Below are 24,875 nucleotides of genomic sequence, written 5' to 3'. Positions count from 1 at the left end.
ATTGACTCGGTGATGCCATCCAACCATCTCATCCTCGGTAGTCCCCTTCTCCTCCCGCCTTCAATCTTTCCCAGCATCAGGGTCTTTTCCAATGAGTCAGCTCTTTGCATCAGGTGGCCAAAGTATTGGAGTTTCAGCTTCAACATCAGTCCTTCCAATGAACATTCAAGACTGATTTCCTTTAGGATGGACTGGTTAGATAGATAATGATATGTAAGAGACATGTCATGAAATATTATCCCAAGTTTTACCTACAGTGATGCATTTTCCGTTTCAGAGATACAGCGTGTTTGCTAGAGCAAACATTTGCCTGTGAGTCAAATGCCCTGGTCAATGCCCAAACACCAAGTTAAAAGCTATTTAATGTCTCTGTATTCACTTCCTATAAGCAGGTTGGACTAGATTACATATTTCAAATTCAGACATTTGTCAGTTTATGATATCATAATATTTGCTGGGCTTCCCCGGTGGCTCAGGGGTAAAGAATCCACCAGCAGTGCAGGAGGCACAGGTTCAATTCCTGGGTCGGGAAGATCCCCTGGAGTAGGAAGTGGCAACCCACTCCAGTATTCTTGCCTGGGAAATCCTATGGACAGAGGAGCCTGGTGTGCTATAGTCCAGGGGGTTGCAAAAGTGTTGGACACAAGTTATCGACTAAACAACAACAGCAAATAGGTAAAATTAGTAAATTATTTAAAATTTTACCCATGATTTAAGTGAATTTAGGTTAACAAAAGAAGTTCCATGTTCTAAAAATGCTTTTGCTAGGTTGCTTCCCACTAATGTAATTAGGGCTTTTACAAATGAGTGTATTTTTATTATGTTTAAATAAGACAAACTGAACTTCTCTATGGAGCTGCTATTTACACATGAGGTGTTTACTTTTTAGTTTATCCTACTGACTTCTGTCAATCCCCCAAGTGGTTTTAAGTGAAGGCAAGGTTATCTTGCCACCCTTGATTTGGGGCAATCAGCCATCACAAAACAAGTCCTGGTAATAAACATTAGAAGGAGAGGCCTGCAAACACCTCCAGAATGATAAATAAGGATATCGTTTTCCAAATAGGAAACAGGAGGAGGTTAATTTAAAATAAACCACCAAGAGGTTTCTTACAGAGTTATCATCATGGGCCTTTCAAAATAAGAGTAATCATTACGTGTGAGGGCAATTGTTCATCGGAACATCTTGTTTATTTGGCTGATTGTTCTCCCCAAGTATCATGCTTTTCAACAGATCAATCAGCAGCTTTAATCGGCTTTCCCAGACTATTTAACAGGATAATTTGGTCAAATGGCACATGTTATATAAACGGCCCTGCCCTAGCGTGCCCGATCACAGACACACTCAAGAGTTTCATGCAGACCTGTCATCACATTCTGGCTCTGCCTGTTTCTTGGAAAGTTGGGAAAGTAACTTCAAATTTCTGCGTTTTGTTTTCCTCATCTATGACATGAATGGCATAAGACCCACTTGCTGACTTAACGTGAGGACAAAGTGTGTTCATATGTATAACAAACCTGATGTTGTGACTAGAATACATGGGGACCAAATAAATGATGGTTACAATGATCCAGTTGTAATCCTATACAATGATCCTTCTCCTATTGGAGAAGGAAATGGGAACCCACTCCAGTATTCTTGCCTGGAGAATCCCATAGATAGAGGAGCCTGGTGGGCTACAGTCCATGGGGTTGCAGAGGAGTCAGACATGTCTTAGCGACTAAACAACAGCAACATGATGATCCTAGCCTGTGAGAGGACTCATCATCTGAGTGGCTTGACAAGGCAATGACCAACCCTGACTTGCATGTCTGTTCTTTCTAAAGAATAAGTAGTAATGTGTCTTTACATATAGAATGCATGCATTCCTGAAAAGTGAGGGGCAATCCCCTCTCTGTAAAAAAATTCTGTGTTTTATTAGTTAATATCTTAGTCACAGGATTCTATAATGGCATACCATAGACTCCATGGCTTATAACCAACATAAATCTAATTCTCACAGCTCTGGAGGCTGAGAAGTTTAAGATCAAAGTTGTATCAGATTCTGTGCCTGGTGAGAGCCTACCTATCTCATAGGTGGCCATCTTCTCAACTGTGTTCTCACATGGCAGGAGGCAAAAGGCACTCTCTGGGGTCTTTTTCATAAGAGCACTAATCCCTTTCATGAGGGCTTCAGTCTCATGGTAAAGCCCCAAATCCTGGTATTAGGTTTGCCAAAAAAGTTTGTAAGAGTTCATGGAAAACTCTAACAAACTTTTTGGCCAACCCAATATAATCACATTAAGGGTTAGGATTTCAACATATGAATTTTGAGGGGAGTATATACAGTCAGCAAAAACAAGACCAGGAGCTGACTGTGGCTCAGACCATGAACTCCTTATTGCCAAATTCAGACTTAAATTGAAGAAAGTAGGGAAAACCACTAGACTATTCAGGTATGACCTAAATCAAATCCCTTATGATTATACAGTGGAAGTGAGAAATAGATTTAAGGGACTAGATCTGATAGATAGAGTGCCTGATGAACTATGGAATGAGGTTCGTGACATTGTACAGGAGACAGGGATCAAGACCATCCCCATGGAAAAGAAATGCAAAAAAGCAAAAATGGCTGTCTGGGGAGGCCTTACAAATAGCTGTGAAAAGAAGAGAAGCACAAAGCAAAGGAGAAAAGGACAGATATAAGCATCTGAATGCAGAGTTCCAAAGAATAGCAAGGAGAGATAAGAAAACCTTCCTCAGTGATCAATGCAAAGAAATAGAGGAAAACAACAGAAGGGGGAAGACTAGAGATCTCTTCAAGAAAATTAGAGATACCAAGGGAACATTTCATGCAAAGATGGTCTCAATAAAGGACAGAAATGGTATGGACCTAAACAGAAGTAGAAGATATTAAGAAGAGATGGCAAGAATACACAGAAGAAATGTACATAAAGGTTCTTCACAATCAAGATAATCACGATGGTGTGATCACTGACCTAGAGCCAGACATCCTGGAATGTGAAGTCAAGTGGGCCTTAGAAAGCATCACTGTGAACAAAGCTAGTGGAGGTGATGGAATTCCAGTTGAGCTATTCCAAATCCTGAAAGATGATGCTGTGAAAGTGCTGCACTCAATATGCCAGCAAACTTGGAGAACTCAGCAGTGAGCACAGGACTGGAAAAGGTCAGTTTTCATTCCAATCCCAAAGAAAGGCAATGCCAAAGAATGCTCAAACTACCGCACAATTGCACTCATCTCACACGCTAGTAAAGCAATGCTCAAAATTCTCCAAGCTAGGCTTCAGCAATATGTGAACCGTGAACTTCCTGATGTTCAAGCTGGTTTTAGACAAGGCAGAGGAACCAGAGATCAAATTGCCAACATCTGCTGGATCATGGAAAAAGCAAGAGAGTTCCAGAAAAACATCTATTTCTGCTTTATTGACTATGCCAAAGCCTTTGACTGTGTGGATCACAATAAACTGTGTAAAATTCTGAAAGAGATGGGAATACCAGACCACCTGACCTGCCTCTTGAGAAATTTGCATGCAGGTCAGGAAGCAACAGTTAGAACTGGACATGGAACAACAGACTGGTTCCAAATAGGAAAAGGAGTATGTCAAGGCTGTATCTTGTCACCCTGCTTATTTAACTTCTATGCAGAGTACATCATGAGAAATACTGGACTGGAAGAAACACAAGCTGGAATCAAGATTGCTGGGAGAAATATCAATCACCTCAGATATGCAGATGACACCACCCTTATGGCAGAAAGTGAAGAGGAACTCAAAAGCCTCTTGATGAAAGTGAAAGAGGAGAGTGAAAAAGTGGGCTTAAAGCTCAACATTCAGAAAATGAAGGTCATGGCATCTGGTCCCATCACTGCATGGGAAATAGATGGGGAAACAGTGGAAACAGTGTCAGACTTTATTTTTGGGGGCTCCAAAATCACTGCAGATGGTGACTGCAGCCATGAAATTAAAAGACGCTTACTCCTTGGAAGGAAAGTTATGACCAACCTAGATAGCATATTCAAAAGCAGAGACATTACTTTGCCAACAAAGGTCCGTCTAGTCAAGGCTATGGTTTTTCCTGTGGTCATGTATGAATGTGAGAGTTGGACTGTCAAGAAGGCTGAGTGCCAAAGAATTGATGCTTTTGAACTGTGGTGTTGGAGAAGACTCTTGTTGGAGAGTCCCTTGGACTGCAAGGAGATCCAACCAGTCCATTCTGAAGGAGATCAGCCCTGGGATTTCTTTGGAAGGAATGATGCTAAAGCTGAAACTCCAGTACTTTGGCCACCTTGTGGGAAGAGTTGAGTCATTGGAAAAGACTCTGATGCTGGGAGGGATTGGGGGCAGGAGGAGAAGGGGACGACAGAAGATGAGATGGCTGGATGGCATCACTGACTCTATGGATGTGAGTCTCATTGAACTCCAGGAGTTTGTGATGGACAGGGAGGCCTGGCGTGCTGCGATTCATGGGGTCGCAAAGAGTCGGACACGACTGAGCGACTGATCTTATCTGATAAACACTCAGTCTCTAGCAATTAATTACATTAAAAATGAGTTTTTTGATTGTTTTTTTTTTTTTTTTTTGTGGACGGGAATCAGTCTAACCTTGATTCATTACCTCTCTGACAGGAAATTTCATCTGATAGCTCACAGCTGTCCCAGGTGACGCTAGTGGTAAAGAACCCTCCTGCCAATGCAGGAGACATAAGAGACATGGGTTCTTCCCTGTGTCAGGAAGATCCCCTGGAGAGGAAATGGGAACCCACTCCAGTATTCTTGCCTGGAGAATCCCATGGACAGAGGAGCCTGGTGGGCTATAGTCCATGGGGGTTGCAAAGTGTCAGACACAACTGAAGAAATTTAGCATGCATGCGTGTGCTATTTGGGTGGGTTATTTATTGATCTCACTGCACAGACTGAAGGAAAAGCATAAGGTGGTGGGAGCAGGGAACACCGATGGGTGGGGTTGAAGCAGGTTGTGATAGCAGAGAAGGAACAGGTATGAACAAGTTATGAGGAGCTGGAATCCTTTAGAGGCCAGCCCTCAAAGCTCACTCTGGCCAGTATAGGCGAGGTCTGAATTCTGGAATGTAGCTGTTCAGAGGACAGGAAAGGAGTAAGAGGAGGAGGCTTCCATGAGATACTTTACAAAGAGTTGAGACAGGGTGCCTATTTTTTTAGGTTTTCCTGGGATGGTGCGATTTTTCAGGATATGGAATTTTCAGTCCCCAAACTGGTTCAATTTTGGCATCTAGTTCAGGCTCATTGGTAGTAAAGAGCCAAGGAGATAGTGACTCTGGAACCTTATAGTAAATTTTAAGGTTCACAGCTGCTAGATTACATGTAACATATACCAAACTGAAATTTATTTTCAGGATACCAAGATTAGGTAGAAGTTAAAGCATCTGCCTCCAATGAGGGAGACCTGGGTTTGATCCCTGGGTTGGGAAGATCCCCTGGAGAAGGAAATGGCACCCCACTCCAGTACTCTAGGGAATCCTAGAGCCTAGGGAATCCCATGGACAGAGGAGCCTGGTAGGCTACAGTCCACAGGGTCGCAAAGAGTTGGACACGACTGAGCGACTTCACTTTCACTTTCACTTTAGAGTGGGTAGCCATTCCCTTTTCCAGGGGATTTTCTTGACCCAGGGATAGAACCCAGGTCTCCTGCATGGCAGCAGAATCTTTACTGTCTGAGCCACCAGGGAAGCCCTTTAAAATATATTCTGTCTAGAGCATATATTAGCTGTTTTTATTTATTTGTAAATCAAACTCATAAGAAGAGGGAAATATTGTTAATAATAATCAAACAAAAGAGTGCTAAATAACAATAAATCTGGTTTATAGCTAATACCTTAATGTTGTTACTTAAAATATTTTCAAATACTCTCAATTTGTGTGTTAAAAGATCTCATGTTTCACAGATTTTTACCTTTTTTTCAAAATGACATGATCAACTAAACATTTCTGATTGTATTTTTAAGAAACAAAACATTAACTTTGATTTCCAGAAGAGGAATTTTATTTCATATTTATTAACAATCAAAATATTCAATGTTAATTACAGATTTTACACTTTTCAAAAACCAAATCTTATTCCAAAATATATCATAAAAAGCAATAAGACAGTTAATAATGTATTTATAGCACAGTAAGTTTTTCTGTCAAATTTTAAATTCTAGGATTTGATTAGCTATTGGACTTCCCTGGTGGCTCAGATGGTAAAGAATATGCCTGCAATGAGACCTGGGTTTAATTTCTGGGTTAGTAAGAGCTCCTGGAGGAACTGGCAACCCACTCCAGTATTCTTGCCTGGAAAATCCTATGCACAGAGGAGCCTGGCAGACCATGGGATCCCAAAGAGTTGGACACAATTGAGCAACTAGATGACATGATGTGATTAGCTATTAATCTGTACCTTTTTCTGTTAGAAAAAAATACATCAAATATATATGGTTTTCAAAATGAAGAAGGATACACAGATGCTAAAGAAATAAACCTTTAGATAGTAACTTTTTGAACTGAAAGAAAACTTGTCAGTGTCCTACAGCCCACCTATTGGAACTAATGTCAGTATTTGGAGAGTCCTGAGCAGTATCAGAAAGATGTAGGTTAAGTCCAATAATAAATACTTAGCCCTCAACACAGCACCTGTATAGAGTGAACTCGATAAATATTAGTGGCAATGATTTAACAAGTCTTCTAGGTTAATTGGCCCTGGGATCTTTGATACTCTAGCTTATCCTCTTTAATCATTATTAATCCCATCATCTTTCAACAAATGGATTCGATATGTAAATAGTAGAAGAGAGAGAAGGCAAGAGTAAAAATAATATCTGTGAATTTTATTAATTATTAATAAACCCTTATAAAGGCAGAGAGGAATTAGGGTGATCTGAATGGTTAAAATCATGACTAAAAGTTTTTTTTAAAAAAAAAACAAACCTCTTTCAATGCCATTTTGCACTCCTTTAGTACTTTTTAATCAAGAACTGACTGCAGTGACATTTTTGATGGTAAGAAATGTTGAGAAAAGTAAAAAGTATGTGTGGTTTTCTGCTTCACTTGTCGAGAGAATTGCGATAAAATAACCATTTAAATTCATGGGGTCGCAAAGAGTCAGACACGACTGAGCGACTGAACTGAACTGAACTGAACCATTTAAAATCAAGAAATGGAGCAAGAGGCCCTACTTTGAAGAACACAGTACTTTCAATGTTTCATGAATGTTATGAGTCACAGGAATAGCTACCCATGGGGCCCTTATCTTGAAGATTGAAAAACTGTGGGCAAAAGAAACTAGAAAAATAAAAGGGTGGGACTATCTCTCCTCCTCTGAAGGTCACCCTTTAGACTCCCTTATTCAACCTTTCTCATAGTGTTCTAAATCACTGCTTCTCAAACTTTAATGTACATATAAACCACCTGAGGATCATGTTGGAATACACATGCTGATTCTGTAAGCCTGAATTGTAGCCTGAGATTTTCCATTTTTAACAAGATCCCAAGCAACACTGCCAGTCCAGAGACTGCACCGCGAGTAGCAAGCCTCCACATTACTTCCACTGAGTATTGTCTCTCACCCCTTTGGAGACTGTACATTCTGTACTTTTCAGGACAATTTCAATGTTATTGATATTTCATTATTTTCATCAGTCAGTTAGTTACTAAATTGATTTAATTGTTATACTTTTGGGAGATTGTTCATGTAAAAGATTTCTCTTATCAGAAAATATCAAATCAATCTGGATTACTTCAGTTTGGGGTTTAGAAGATAGAGTTACCACAAGTGACTTACCAAATAATATTCTCTTAAGGATTTCCCACTTACTCCAGTACCCCTTTTTGTGTCTGTATAACAACTTGGATAGAACAAAGAAACCATTATTTCCTACCAGTCAAAGCAAAATGAATGAATTAAAGGAAGAAATGCTGAGATGTGCCAGACCCCTGGGCTAGGTATTACAATTGGAATGAGAGAGAACTTGACTTAGGAAACTTTTTTGATGGTCATTTCTGGCTTCCTTCTCTATCAAGAAATAAATTGTAGAAAATCTCTTCTCTGGGCTCCAGTCTCCAAGCTCTAAGTCTTAATCTAATGCATGGATGAAATTTTACTGCGCTCAGAGGAATTGAGTTGTTTTCTTGCTCTGTCATCTACTAGCTGTTTGACATTGGTCAAACTACTTTATTTAACCTTTTAGAACTTCTGTTTTCTTTTTCTTTTCTCTCTCCCCACCCTCTTTTTTTTAATCGAGGAAAATGAGGTTAAGGAAGCACCAAGTTTAAAAAAAAATATGTCCATCAGAGATTATTAGAAGCCAGGGTTATTTAGGCCATATCTGAATTCCTAATAATAGTATTTTAAAACTTGCTGTACTATGTCTCTATTTAGAGTTAACTCTTAAGTTGAATGCTACTTTTGAGACTCACCTTAGCACCCTTGACCTCAAAGTTCATCTCAATAAAGAGAAAGAACATTTTTTAGTATGATGACTCAAGTCTTCTTTTTCAAACTCTAAATCACTGAGATATAAATGTGAAATTAAAGTAACATTCACCATTTCCTTCGAAGTGATGAACAGCAATACATGAGCATGTATGTTGGTCTGCTTTCTCCGAGACCTGAATAACTGCTCAATAAATAAAAGGATGAATAAAATAATGGATAAATTCTGCAAAGCCTGTAACAGAAGAAAAAGTGTTTAGTACCTAAATTAAAGCAGAAGCACCATAATTTTTCTCCAGCCTTTGAATTCCTTTCACTTCATGATTTTTTTTAAAGTAACAGTCTATCAACATTTTAGAAACATTCGAATTCTAGGCAGGAGCACAACACATTGCTATGCAAAAGGTGAAAATTAAACATCTACAAACTACCTCTAGAAAGCATTTTTGTGAAAGTTTATTTAAAATAATGCATCCTGAAGAAAAGAAATATTGATATGAAACACTGCAGTAAACCACAAAAATACCTGAAACCCGTAACTCGATAATTATTTTCAAATAACACTCCCCAAATGGAAAACCACAGTCCTACACACATGCAACATTTCCCCTCCCAACTTCTCAGCAAATTCATGGATTCAGACTGAGCCTTTCAGGGCACAGTTATTAAAAAAATAAGTGTATGTTGTCATTCTGTCGATAGTCGTGTCTGACCCTTTGCGACACCATGGACTGCAGCACGCCAAGCTTCCCTGTCCTTCACCAACACCTGGAGCTTGCTCAAACTCATGTCCGTTGAGTCAGTGATGCCATCCAACCATCTCATCCTCTGTCCGTCCCCTTCTCCTCCTGCCTTCAATCTTTCCCAGTATCAGGGTCTTTTCTAATGAATCGACTCTTCGCATCAGGTGGTCAAAGTATTGGAGCTTCAGCTTCGGTATCAGTCTTTCTAATGAATATTCAGGATTGATTTCCTTTAGGATTGATTGGTTTGATCTTGCAGTCCAAAGGGCTCTCAAGAGTCTTCTCCAACACTAGCTCAAAAGTGTCATTTCTTCAGTGTTTAGCCTTCTTTACGGTGCAACTCACACCCATACATGACTAATGGAAAGTGTATGAGGCCCTGTCATTTTGGGTCTCCCACAGTACCATGTAACATGGATCTCTGTGTTTGATTATAGTTTAAAGATTCACTCCAGGGAGCAATTAAGAACTGTTTTGACTTTAAACATTTCAAAATGCTAAAGAAAATCCAGGAAATAAAACTTCCGTGATGACTCTGTTGGCTTTTTCCAACACTGATTTCTAGACGGAAATTGCTAAAATGTGTTGTCCTCAAAAGTCCTGATTAGAGGATCATCCTTAAAAGGTTCATCTTCTGGACACTAAGTAATATCTGGTGAAGGAATTAAACAAAACATATAAGCTTTGAGACTGGTGTCAAATGGGGAAAAGATTTCAATCAAATAATCGTACTTTTACTCCATATTTGAAAAGGAGATTTCTAACCAAAACCACTTGGATTGTGCTCAATAGACTATATACAAATAATTTGTCACTCTGTTTTATATCAACTATACTCTTTTTATCCATAAGCTCAGTTCCTAGGTTAAAAAGGAGCTATTATATTTTAAAAAATGGAAATATTTGTCTTGGATAGGATTTCTTTTTGCAGGCTGTCCAAGAGAGAGAGAGAGAAATGGATTCTACCAACACTAACCTCAGTCTTTTTTAGTCATTTAGTTTCTTAAAAATCATTGTGTGCAGCAATCTTCTTCATACAATGTCACACAGTTAATCTTAGAAACAAAACATTACTAGGTAGAAGGAATACATAAAGAGAATTTAATTATTCTTTTACTGACCATGAATTAATAATAGAAGCATTATTTTTCTCATTGCATTTCTAATGAGTGAAGGCTAACAATCCTTTCTGAACACAAATTCCAGTAACAGAATCATGATGAGGCTGAAGAATTTTAAATATTTCCTACACTTAAGAACTACCCTTTCAAAAAGACTGCCACTATTGAAGAAATCCAAGGTGATCATAATGTGCATATGTAGTCTTAAAAGAAAAAAAAATGTCTGGGTCATAAAATAAATAATCTGACTTTCTTTTCTGTTTTACCATGTAGTTATGGGGCTTTCCTGGTGGCTCAGTGGTGAAGAATCTGTCTACCAAGTAGAAGATGCGAGTTCAATTCCTGGGTCAAGGAGATCCTCTGGAGAAGGAAATGGCAACCCACTCCAGTATTCTTGCCTGGGAAATCCCACGGACAGAGGAAACTGGTGGGCTACAGTCCATGGGGTCACAAAAGAGTCAGACATGACTTAGTGACTAAACAACAGCATTAACAACCATGCAGTTATAACTCTTCTCTTGCCATGGTAAGCATTCAGCTACTCAGAGTTCTATTGGAAGACATACTTTATTAACCAAAACTTATCAACTCCTCTCCTCTCACGGTATTCACAATGTTATAATACAATATTTAATAACAACCTTAAGGTGAAAATAAAACCTTGGAAGAATTAAGTTCTGAAAAATCAAGGAGTTCATTACCTTATAGATTATCTGCCTCACTTTAGCCAACTCTCAGTTGGCTAAAACATTTGAGAAAACAGAATCCAAATCTTAATTATTCTAACAAAATTTACCCTGTATGTAGGTGATATCTAAAAACTGTAAGGAAAATTCACAGAATTAAAGAAAAGATAGTGGGGAGATAACAATATACATATTAGTATGGTATGTTGAAGGGGGCAGCAGAGGATGAGATGATTAGTTAGCATCACTGACTCAGTGGACATGAAATTTAGCAAGCTCCAGAAGATAGTGGAGGACACGGGAGACTGGTGTGCTGCAGTCTATGTAGTCGCAAAGAGTTGAACACAACTTAGCGACTGAACAACAACAAGCCTGTACACAGTGTTTATTAATTTAGATAAAGTGTTTAATTTATGAGAACTTAATAAAAATTAGGAGACTTAAAAACTAAAGCCTAGAGATAGAAGGGACTAAGAGAATGAATCTGATCCCCTCATTTTACTGAGAAAGCCAAAGCCCAGAGGTTATGTGATTAGGTTGGGACCATTATCTAAGTCTGATGTCCCACTTAATGTATTTTCCAAAACAGGACATAAGAAGAATATACAAAATGTAGGCTAAAGTTTGGGGGAGGGGGAAGCACATCTAAAGTCTGGAGATTATTAGCTTTTAATAAGCAGTTATGAGGTTTCCCAGATGGCTTAGATGGTAAAGAGTCTGTTTACAATGCGAGAGACATGGGTTCAATCCCTGGGTTGGGAAGAATCCCAGGAGAAAGGAACAGCTATCCACTCCAGTATTCTTGCCTAGAGAATTCCATGGACAGAGGAGCCTGGTGGGCTACAGTCCATGCAGTCACAAAGAGTCAGACAGGACGAGTCAAGCATTATTCTAGACATTTTTATGTGTCTATTGTGCTTGATCACATAGCAACCCTATGAGGAAGTTACTATCCTTGGTTTAGAGATATAGGAACTGAAACTCAGAGAGGTCATCCTGACTCTAATGTCTATGCGTTTCCACTATACTTGCCCCAGACACTGATCCTATTTCTCTGGCCACTGGTTGACTTCTCAATGGCCAATTAGCTCACATACCCATTTAACAAATACACACCAAGTCTCTGCTGCTGCTGCTGATGCTGCTAAGTCGCTTTAGTCGTGTCCGACTCTGTGTGACGCCATAGACGGCAGCCCACCAGGCTCCCCCGTCCCTGGGATTCTCCAGGCAAGAACACTGAAGTGGGTTGCCATTTCCTTCTCCAATCCCAATCCCCTGGCAGTTGAGTGTATATTGATGAACAGAAGAGGTTTGACCTCTGCCCTCAGGGAGCCAGTGGACACGGGGACCAGCTCTACTATTTCTTAATCCAGGAGTGTCTCTTTCACACTTTCAGGTCTGGCTATTTCCACTTCAAATAACTATCTGTAAGCTCTGATCGTGATCAGATCCTCAGTAAAATTATTTGAAAACTTAATATTAGCCTTTCATATCCTACTTTTCCTCTGAAAGAATATTAATGCAAATAGTTTCAGTAACAGTTGGCAAGAACACTTTACACAGTGGTTTTCCACAGTATGGAACCATCAAATTCAAAATTGCTTCAGGATTAAAATACATTCTTGAAATTTTACATTTTCAAGGATTCCATAATTCAAACACAGTGGAATCTAAGCATAGTGCAATACTTTTTAAAAGTTGAGTTTATTTTTAGACTCTATTCAATAGAGATCAATTAGGAAAAAAGTGATCATAAAGCATGGACCACAGAAATTGTGTTGTATCAAAGTGACAGTATAATGCCTGAAACATCAGTTTTGAGTTTAAATCATTCTTATATGTAAAATATATTCTATGAATGACATTAAAGAATGAATAGCTTGGTATATGGTTTTTGTCCAGTCATTTTATGAATGTCCACTGTCAAATTCCCATACATAATTTGGTTTTGTATTTGAAAGCAGTGCTTATCATTCTATCACCAATCAGGCCTGTGTACATGCAGCCCAAGAAGAATGATGTGTATCAGAGAGGCCTGTCTACACTGCCTAGATGAGATTGGTCCTTGATTTGCAGCCACAGCTGCTAATGGCTAGGAATACAACTATTTTCAACCACTCCACTTAGATTCACATTCTTCTCTGCCCTGGTTGCTTTAAAAAGCACCAGGAGGTTTGCCTGTCTCCTGGCAGGCCATCGTTCTACAGACTGACTTTAATTTGAGCTTGGCATGTCATCGCACGTGTGTGGGAGCATCATCTGAAATCTTCAGAAATATTTTCTTTCTTCAGAACAAGTAAAATTGGCCTTAGGAATAAACAAGTGACCTAAGAGAAGCATGACTGATGAGTCACTCTGAATGTTGCTGCACAGTTCACAGGCTGTTATAGCTACAGGATCCCGTGTCCCAAACTCGACTGTTGGACTTTGAGAATCTCCCTCTGTTGTCCTGCCTTGCCTTCAGATGACCCTCGTAGGAGAAGATGATAGATGCGTTAGAGAGACTCCTGACTGCCCATGTCATGAGGCATTGCTCACAAGTCTGCTCACCTTCACTCCTCTGAAATGGCCTATTCCCTTTAATTACCTTATCATCTACATGCTTCAGTCTTTTTTCATAATTTTTCCAGAACCCTAATCTCAGATATTAGTCAGATGTTAGCAGATTTGATTATTAAAATGATATAAAATTTAGTCTGGATGATAGAATATATTTATATGATTTAAGCAGTCTGTTCAATTTACATACTTAGTCAGATATAAAACTAAAGCACTTAGATCTGGGCATCTTCCCCAACTCACCCATTTCCTGGCTGACAAGAGGACCTGAGGCCAGCAGCATACTTCCCTGTTACAGGCATACATTAGGATGAGTTTTAAAGCAAGTGAAATTGGTTGAGTTCCCAAGATGTCGAAGTAGAAAGACACCACCTTTCATGGGAACACCAAATTTACAACAACAGAACAGCTACTGATGAAACAGAACTTACCAGAAAAGATATTCTACAACTAAAGATATAGGGAAGAAATCACAGTGAGATAGGTAACTGGGGGGTGAGCTGTTGTACAGTCAAGATTCATACCCTCCAAGTGAAAGTGAAAGCAAAAGTGAAGTCGCTCAGTTGTGTCCGAATCTTTGCGACCCCAAAGACTGTAGCCTACCAGCCTCCTCTGTCCATGGGATTTTCCAGGCAAGAGTACTGGAGTGGGTTGCCATTTCCTTCTCCAGGAGATCTTCCCAACCCAGGGATTGAACTCGGCCCTCCAAGTGGGCAATCCACAAATGGGAGAATAATTACAGTTGCAGAGGTTCTCCCCAAGAAATGATTGGTCTGAGCCCTGTATTGGGCACTCCAGCCTAGGAGTCCTGTGCCAGGAAGATGAACCCCCATAATGTTTGTTTTTGAAGACTAGTGGTGCTTACTTGTGGAAGACCCAGAGGATGGGAGGAAAGAGACTCTGCTTATAAAAAGCACATACAAAATCTCACACACTCTGGGACCCCAGAATACAAGCAGCAATTTGAACAGAGCCTGGGTCAGACCTGCCTGTTGACCTTAGAGAGTCTCCTAGAGAGGTAGGAAGCAACTGGAGCTCTCCCTAGGGACATAGACACTGGTGGCACCCATTTGGGGGAACTTGAAAAGGCAGAGGAACCAGAGATCAAATTGCCAACATTTGCTGAATCATTGAAAAAGCAAGAGAGTTCCAGAAAAACATCTATTTCTGCTTTATTGACTATGTCAAAGCCTTTGACTGTGTGGATCACAATAAACTGTGGAAAATTCTGAAAGACATGGGAATACCAGACCACCTGACCTGCCTCTTGAGAAACCTATATGCAGGTCAGGAAGCAATGGTTAGAACTGGACATGGAACAACAGACTGGTTCCAAATAGGAAAAGGAGTACGTCAAGGCTGTATCTTGTCACCCTGCTTATTTAACTTCTATGCAGAGAACATCATGAGAAACGCTGGACTGGAAGAAGCACAAGCTGGAATCAAGATTGCCGGGAGAAATATCAATAACCTCAAATATGCAGATGACACCACCCTTATGGCAGCAAGTGAAGAGGAACTAAAAAGCCTCTTGATGAAAGTGAAAGAGGAGAGTGAAAAAGTGGGCCTAAAGCTCAACATTCAGAAAATGAAGATAATGGCATCTGGTCCCATCACTTCATGGGAAATAGATGGGGAAACAGTGGAAAGAGTGTCAGACTTTATTTTGGGGGGCTCCAAAGTCACTGCAGATGGTGACTGCAGCCATGAAATTAAAAGACACTTACTCCTTAGAAGGAAAGTTATGACCAACCTAGATAGCATATTCAAAAGCAGAGACATTCCTTTGCCAACAAAGGTCCATTTAGTCAAGGCTATGGTTTTTCCTGTGGTCATGTGTGGATGTGAGAGTTGGACTGTGAAGACAGCTGAGTGCCGAAGAATTGATGCTTTTGAACTGCGGTGTTGGAGAGGACTCTTGAGAGTCCCGTAGATAGGGAGGCCTGGCATGCTGCGATTCATGGGGTTGCAAAGAGTTGGACACGACTGAGTGACTAACTGAACTGAACTGACTGTTCTACCATGTGGGCACTGGTGCTGGTAAACACCAGTTTACAATCCTACCTTTAGCTTATAAGCCTCAGGACAAAGCCCCCTCCCTGCTTACCTGCCTGTAGGCACTAGGACTGAGATGCTTCAGGAACAAGCAACTGAGTTGGCAGGGACATAGCCCTACCAATGAGTTGACAGGCAGTCTTAAGATCTCGTGAATCTTCAGTCACCCCTGGACATGGCTCTGCCCACCAGAGTGCAGACCTGGCCCCACACATCTGTGGGCAGGTACCAGGCCCTGAATACCCTGGCCCCAGCCCTGTCTAACAAGCCTGATCTAGCCTCAGTACCAGCCTTATCTGTCACCAGCCTAAGGATAAGCACAGCCCCACAGCCTGCCATGGCTGCACCTGTCCCACCTACCAGCAGGCCAGCAGCCAGCTGGGCCACAGCCAAATTTGGCCAACAAATTTCAGGACAGCCTGAACCCCACAGCCAACTCTGTCAGGAACTGCCCCAACTGGCCAGCAATCCAACACCAGCTCTGGGACACCTAGGAGACTCCAGGATCCAGTTGTGCCAGTCAATGTTCTAGCACTAGGCCCAGGACCTGGCTTCTCTCACTCGTAATCAGGTACCAGATCTAGGATCTTCTGGACCCCACCTCTGCCTACCAATGAGCCAGGACAAGCTCCAGGGCCCCCTGGGGTTCTGCAGCCAGATGCCTCCTGACCCAACCCCATCAACAGTGGCTGGCAACCTCCACACAAGGCAGGATCTGATAACAAAGCAGAGTGGAAGCCAGTCCGCCCTAGCAGACCACCCACTGTAGTTAGCCCACCGCAATAGAAGGGCCCACATGACCCACAGCAAGACAATAGTAATAGGAGACTTTAATAGCTCGCTTACATCAGTGGACAGGTCATCCAGACAGAAAAATCAATAAGGAAGCACTGGCTTTAAATGACACATATCATTTATGTGATAAATGCTCTTTGTCACATATTAAAGATCTTTAATGATATTATAAAAAGCTCTACAGAAAGTGGACATAAAGTTTGCATGGAAGTGAAAGTGAAGTCACTCAGTCATGTCTGACTCTTTGTGACCCCATGGACTGTATCCTCCATCCATGTATCCTCCATCCATGGAATTTTCCAGGCAAGAGTACTGGAGTGGGTTGCCATTTCCTTCTCCAGGGGATCTTCCCAACCAAGGGATCGAACCTGGGTCTCCTGCATTGCAAACAAGTGCTTTTACCGTCTGAGCCACCAGGGAAGCCACCACTTCAACATAATAAAGGCCACATATGACAAACCCACAGCTAGCATCACATTCAATGATGAAAAGTTGAAAGCGTTTCCTCTAACATCAGAAAGAAGACAAGGATGCCCATTCTTGCCACTTCTATTCAACATAGTGTTGGAAGTTCTAGCACAGGAATCAGACAAAAAAAAAAAAGAAGTAAAAGAGATCCAAATGAGAAAGGAGGAAGTAAACCTATCATTGATTGCAGATAATATGATATTCTCAATAGAAAATCCTAAAGATGTCACAAAAAATCTACTAGAGCTTAACAGCAAATTTGTTAAGGCTGAAGAATACTAAGTTAATATACGGAAATCTGTTGCATTTCTATATGTTAACAACAAACTATCAGAAAGAGAAATTAAGAAAACAATTCCATTTGTAATTGCATCAAAAAGAATAAAATACCCAAGAATAAACCTACCTAAACAGGCAAAAGACCAGTACTCAGAAGACTATAACACATTGATGAAAGAAACTGAAGATGACACAAACATAAAGGTATATTGTGTTCATGAATTGAAAGAATTATATTGTTAAAATGACTATATTATCCAAGTCAATTTCCAGATGCAAGTTCTATCAAAATACCAATTGGAGTTTTCACAGAACTAGAAAAAAAATTTTTTTAAATTTATACACAAATGTAAAAGACCCTGAATAGCCAATCTTGAGAAAGCAGAACAGAGTTGGAAGAATCATGCTCCATGACTTCAGACTCTATTACAAAGCTACAGTAATAAAACCAGTATCATACTGGCACAAAACAAGCACATAAATCAGTAGAACACATTTCTGGGAACCCAGAAATAAAGCCATACATTTATAGTCAATTAATCTATGACAAAGAAGGCAAGAATATACAATGTCTCTTTAATAAGTGGTGCTGAGAAAACTGGAGAGCTGTATGTTTAAAAAAATGAAATTAGAACATTTTCTTATATCACATACAAAAATAAACCCCAAATGACTTAAAGGCCTAAATGTAAGACTGGAAATCATAAGACTCCTAGAAGAAAACATAAGCAGAATACCCTTTGATATAAATCAGCAACATTCTTCAGATCTGTCTCCTAAGGCAAAGAAAACAAAAACAAAAAACAAATGGGACCTAATTAAACGTAAAAGCTTTCACATAGCAAAGGAAACCATTGACAAAATGAAATGATAACCTATAGGAATGGGAGAAAATATTTACAAATGATATGACTTACAAGGGGTGACTCTCCAAAATACATGAACAGCTCTTAAAATTTATCAAAAAGCAATCTGATTATAAAATGGGCAGAAGATCTGTGTAGATATTTTTCAAAGAAGACATACAGGTGGCCAACTGGCACATGAAAAGATACTCAGCATCACTTATCACCAGGGAAATGCAAATCAAAATCACAGTGGGGTACCATCTCATGTACATGTACATGACAGAACGGCTATCATCAGAAATACCACAAATAACAAAGGTTGGCAAGTATATGAAGAAAGGGGAACCTTTGTACACTGGTGGTGGGAGTATAAATTGGTATAGCCGCTGCGGAAAGCAGTATGAAAGGGCCTCAAAAAATTAAAAATTGAACTACCATATAATTTGGCAATTCTACTCCTGGGTGTATGTCCAGAGGAAACAAAGAAAGCACTAACTTGAAAAGATACTGCATCCCAACGTTCATAGCAGCATTATTTACAGTAACCAAGATATGGAAGCAAAAGCAAAACGGCTGTCTGGGGAGGCCTTACAAATAGCTGTGGAAAGAAGAGAAGCGAAAAGCAAAGGAGAAAAGGAAAGATACAAACATCTGAATGCAGAGTTCCAAAGAATAGCAAGAAGAGATAAGAAAGCCTTCTTCAGTGATCAATGCAAAGAAATAGAGGAAAACAACAGAATGGGAAAGAATAGGGATCTCTTCAAGAAAATCAGAGATACCAAAGGAACATTTCTTGCAAAGATGGGCTCGATAAAGGACAGAAATGGTATGGACCTAGTAGAAGCAGAAGATATTAAAAAGAGATGGCAAGAATACACAGAAGAACTGTACAAAAAAGAGCTTCACGACCCAGATAATCACAATGGTGTGACCACTGACCTAGAGCCAGACATCCTGGAATGTGAAGTCAAGTGGGCCTTAGAAAGCATCACTACGAACAAAGCGAGTGGAGGTGATGGAATTCCAGTTGAGCTCTTCCAAATCCTGGAAGATGATGCTGTGAAAGTGCTGCACTCAATATGCCAGCAAACTTGGAGAACTCAGCAGTGAGCACAGGACTGGAAAAGGTCAGTTTTCATTCCAATCCCAAAGAAAGACAATGCCAAAGAATGCTCAAACTACCGCACAATTGCACTCGTCTCACACGCTAGTAAAGTAATGCTCAAAATTCTCCAAGCTAGGCTTCAGCAATATGTGAACCGTGAACTTCCAGATGTTCAAGCTGGTTTTGGAAAAGGCAGAGGAACCAGAGATCAAATTGCCAACATCCACTGGATCATGGAAAAAGCAAGAGAGTTCCAGAAAAACATCAATTTCTGCTTTACTGACTATGCCAAAGCCTTTGACTGTGTGGATCACAATAAACTGTGGAAAATTCTGAAAGAGATGGGGAATACCAGACCACCTGATCTGCCTCTTGAGAAATTTGTATGCAGGTCAGGAATCAACAGTTAGAACTGGACATGGAACAACAGACTGGTTCCAAATAGGAAAAGGAGTACGTCAAGGCTGTATATTGTCACCCTGCTTATTTAACTTATATGCAGAGTATATCATGAGAAATGCTGGGCTGGAGGAAGCACAAGCTGGAATCAAGATTGCCAGGAGAAATATCAATCACCTCAGATATGCAAATGACACCACCCTTATGGCAGAAAGTGAAGAGGAACTAAAATGCCTCTTGATGAAAGGGAAAGTGGAGAGTGAAAAAGTTGGCTTAAAGTTCAACATTCAGAAAATAAAGATTATGGCATCCGGTCCCATCACTTCATGGGAAATAGATGGGGAAACAATGGTAACAGTGTCAGACTTTATTTTTGGGGGCTCCAAAATCACTGCAGATGGTGACTGCAGCCATGAAATTAAAAGACACTTACTCCTTGGAAGGAAAGTTATGACCAACCTAGATAGCATATTGAAAAGCAGAGACATTACTTTGCCAACAAAGGTTTGTCTAGTCAAGGCTATGGTTTTTCCAGTGGTCATGTATGGATGTGAGAGTTGGACTGTGAAGAAAGGTGAGTGCCGAAGACTTGATGCTATTGAACTGTGGTGTTGGAGAAGACTCTTGAGAGTCCCTTGGACTGCAAGGAGATCCAACCAGTCCATTCTGAAGGAGATCAGCCCTGGGATTTCTTTTGAGGGAATGATGCTAAAGCTGAAACTCCAGTACTTTGGCCACCTTGTGGGAAGAGTTGAGTCATTGGAAAAGACTCTGATGCTGGGAGGGATTGGGGGCAGGAGGAGAAGGGGACGACAGAAGATGAGATGGCTGGATGGCATCACTGACTCGATGGACGTGAGTCTGAGTGAACTCCGGGAGTTGGTGATGGACAGGGAGGCCTGGCGTGCTGTGATTCATGGGGTCGAAAAGAGATGGACACGACTGAGTGACTGATCTGACTGATCTGATCTGATCTGAAGTGTCCATCAACAGAAGAATAGATAAAGAATATGAATTAAATGCTACTCACCCATAAAAAGGAAAAGAAATTTTGCCACTTGTAGCAACGTGGATGGACCTGGAGGGTATGATGCTTTGGGAAACATGTCAGATAGAGAAAGAGAAATAGTATATGTTATCATTTATATGTGGAATCTAAAAAATAAGGCAAACTATTGAATATAACAACAAAAAGAAACAAACTCACAGATACAGAGAATGAAGTAGTGGTTATCAGTGGGGAGAAAGAACAGGAAGGGGCAAAATAGAGAAAGGGGATAAAGAGGTACAAGCTATTCTGTATAAAATAAATTAGCTACAAGGATATAAGATGAGATAAGGACTGAAGATGAGATGGTTGGATGACTTCACGGACTCAGTGGACATGGGTTTGGGTAGACACCGGGAGTTGGTGAGGGACAGGGAGACCTGGCGTGCTGTGGTTCATGGGGTCACAAAGAGTCAGACATGACTGAGTGGCTAAACTGAACTGAACAAGGATATATTGTACTGCATAGGTAATATATCCAAAATTTTATAACTTTAAACGGAGTATAATCTATAAACATTTTGAATCATTGAGTTGTACATCTGAAATAATATTCTAAACCAACTATACTTCAATAAAAACAAAACAAAACTCCCCTGAACTTCTTGAATGGCAGGGAGAAACCATATTAGAGAATAAAATCTAATGAGGATAAAATTTTAGCTAGTGAGGAAAAGATCTTTGTAAAGAGATTATACCAAATTCAATTCCTAATGAACTGAATTGTCACTCTTAAGTGAGAATCGAGTTGAATTATGAAAGTAGTTGTGTCATCTAATTTTTTGATCAGATCAGATAAATAATATATAAAATGATAGAGTGTACAGCATGCAGGTTGGTTGGAATGAATTGTGTAGCCCCTTTCCTCTTATGATTTTGCACTGAAGTCTGAAGATAACTAGGTATTGGCTTAGATGGAACTCTGAAAAGAGATGGAAACATTCCTATGAAAGGACAACAACTATAATTTCAAAGAAGTGTTTTGGGTGTTTTTCGGTAATTCTTGGGAGAAAAACAGAAGAGGGAATATAATCTTAAAACATAATGGGATGGGACACAGGCTTGCAGTTAAGATGTAGAAAAGTATACCTTACAAAAAAGAATTCTTTATAAATCCACAGGCTGAGGGGAAAGCAGGTTTGAGAATATTTGAAGTAAAAAGAAGAAAACAAACGATGTAATTGTTGGAGCATATTATGGCTGCCTGGATGGATAAAGATACAGAGAAGTTATCTTGACAACCATCTCAGAGACTGAATAGAGGAGAGATTTGAACTCCTTATACAGATGCTGAAAATCTCACCATCTAAGAATAATGACAGGAAAGTTCTGTGACTTGCAAGCTTCATCGTCCACAAGGAGAATGCCACTACTTCATCCTTCCATTCATTTCCTCAGTGAATATCTACTGCTTGTCCATTTTGCTCTAGGAACTGGGAATGTAAAAATAAATAAGAAAAATACTCTGAAATTTAAACTAACATGATGAGCTACTGTGGCAAGGTCACAAATACAGGCACGCAACCAGTGAGCTCTGCAGAGTGGGGTCTCTGAAGGAGACCATGTGAATGACGTCACAGAGGAAGGTCAGTAGGTTGGGACCTGAGACACAGCTCAGCCAGGGACAGAGGTGAGGAGGAAGAGCTTTCTGTCTAGAAGAAAGCACATCTCAGAAGCAGAGAGAAGTTTGGTATGGCCAGAATCTCTTAAAGATGGAGTCTGGTAAAACAGGTGGCTGAAGAGGCGAGCATGTGAATTTAGGAAATGAGAAACTCGTCCTGTGAGTTAAGAAAACTTGGGCTTTAATTTTAAAAGTTTTATACGGACTCTAATGTGAATGTAAACGTGAGTCAGTTTTACACTGACTCTAAAATGTTTGAGAAGGACAGGATGGGGCTGGTGAGCCATAATGACTTCATTTTCTTTTGGCAAGTTTGAAAATTGCTAGATCAGGGAACTCTTCGTAGACATGCTTTTAGATTTCATCATGGCATTTGATGAGGTCTCTTGTCAACAAGTTCTAGAAATAGGTACTGGATGATAGCACAATTAAGTAGATTAATCTCTAGACTGCAACCTACCTTTCCAGTCTTGTCTTTTCTTGCTCCCTTACACCTCTCATACTCTGGCCATTACATTCCTTGTTGATGCCTGAACACACCCTGTATGCTCCAACCTCATTGCCTTACATGTTCTTGCCACCTGGAGTGACATCCTTTTATCTCCTAAGCATTGAAACTCTGTCCATTGTTCAGCGGGCCACCTCCTCATACACATATTTGAAATTTCCTTGGAGAAGGCAATGGCAACCCACTCCAGTACTCTTGCCTGGAAAATCCCATGGACGGAGGAGCGTGGTAGGCTACAGTCCATGGGGTTGCAAAGAGTCGGAGACGACTGAGTGACTTCACTTCACTATGATCCTTACCTTACTCTATCTTGCATTACAGCTATTTAGTAACTACCCAGAACTGTCTACTGCCTTTTAACATGTTTGAAGGAAGGAATATTTTCATATTACTTGGTATCATAATAAGGAAGCTTATACTAGCACCACAAATAACATCTTTAGTGTTTTCTGCCTTCCAGACACTATAGAGAGATGCTTGTCATCTTTATTTCCAAGTAGCAGTAAAACGTACTAGCTGGAAGCAAAACTGTATCAGTCACTCAGACCCAAGTTAGGTCCTGGCTGTGGCACTTATTGGCTGAGTGACTTGAGGCAAGTTATTTGGCCTCTCTGAGGTTCAATTTCCTCATCTGTAAATTTTAAGGCTGTTTTGATAATTGAAGTAGACTAATGTTTAAAAGGCATTTAGAGGGGAACTCCCTGGTGGTCCAATGATCAAGAATCTGCCTGCCAATGCAGGAGACACAGTGCAATCCCTGGCCTGGGAACTAAGATTCCACATGCTGCGGGGCTGCTGAGTCCATACATCACAACTACTGAGCCAGTGCTCTAGAGCCCAAGCTCCGCAACAAGAGAAACCACTGCAACGAGAAGCTTGCTTGGCACAACCAGAGAAAGTCTGTGTGCAGCAACGAAGACCCAGCACGGTTAAAAATAAATAAATACATAAAGCTTTCTAAAAAGCGATGATATAAATTTAAAAAAATAAAAAATGAATAAAAGGCATTTAGAGGAATTCCCTGATGGTCCAGTGATTAGGACTCGGCACTTTCACTGTGGTGGCCTGCGTTCAATCCTTGGTCAGGGAACTAAGTTCCCACAAGCCAGGTGATGGACCCAAATAATACTAACAATTATAGGATAAAATAAAATAAAAAACATTTACTACAGTGCTTAACACTTAATGGGCTTCCTTTGTAGCTCAGCTGGTAAAGAATCTGCCTGCAGTATAGGGAGACCTGGGTTCAGTCCCTGGGTTGGGAAGATCCCCTGGAGAAGGGAAAGGCTACCCACTCCAGTATTCTGGCCTGGAGAATTCCATGGACTGTAGAGTCCATGGGATCTCAAAGAGTCAGACAAGACTGAGTGACTTTTACTTTCAGTTCAGTTCAGTTGCTCAGTCGTGTTCGACTCTTTGCGGCCCTATGAGCATACCAGGCCTCCCTGTCAGTCACCAACTCCCGGAGTTCACCCAAACTCATATCCATTGAGTCGGTGATGCCATCCAGCCATGTCATCCTCTGTCGTCCCCTTCTCCTCCTGCCCCCAATCTCTCCCAGCATCAGAGCCTTTTCCAATGAGTCAACTCTTTGCATGAGGTGGCCAAAGTATTGGAGTTTCAGCTTCAGCATCAGTCCTTTCAATGAACACCCAGGACTGATCTCCTTTAGGATGGACTGGTTGGATCTGCTTGCAGTCCAAGGGACTCTCAAGAGTCTTTTCCAACACCACAATTCAAAAACATCTTTCTTCACAGTCTAACTCTCATATCCATACATGACACTGGAAAAACCATAGCCTTGACTAGACGGACCTTTGTTGGCAAAGTAATGTCTCTGCTTTTGAATATGCTATCTAGGTTGGTCATAACTTTCCTTCCAAGGAGTAAGCATCTTTTAATTTCATGGCTGCAGTCACCATCTGCAGTGATTTTGGAGCCCCTCAAAATAAAGTCTGACACTGTTTCCACTGTTTCCCCATCTATTTCCCATGAAGTGATGGGACCAGATGCCGTGATCTTAGATTTCTGAATGTTGAGCTTTAAGCCAACTTTTTTGCTCTCCTCTTTCACTTTCATTAACACTTAACAAAAGCTCAGAAAACAAATTACGTTTGTGACTTCACTCACTGCTAAACCCATTTCACAGATACTAGGGAGATGTAAAGATGCATATGGACTCGTTTCAGGGAGC

This window comes from Bos indicus x Bos taurus, chromosome 1, assembly GCF_003369695.1.
Source record: "Bos indicus x Bos taurus breed Angus x Brahman F1 hybrid chromosome 1, Bos_hybrid_MaternalHap_v2.0, whole genome shotgun sequence".
Lineage (NCBI taxonomy): Eukaryota > Metazoa > Chordata > Mammalia > Artiodactyla > Bovidae > Bos > Bos indicus x Bos taurus.
The sequence above is the reverse complement of the archived record's forward strand: the minus strand, read 5'-3'. Positions refer to the sequence as shown.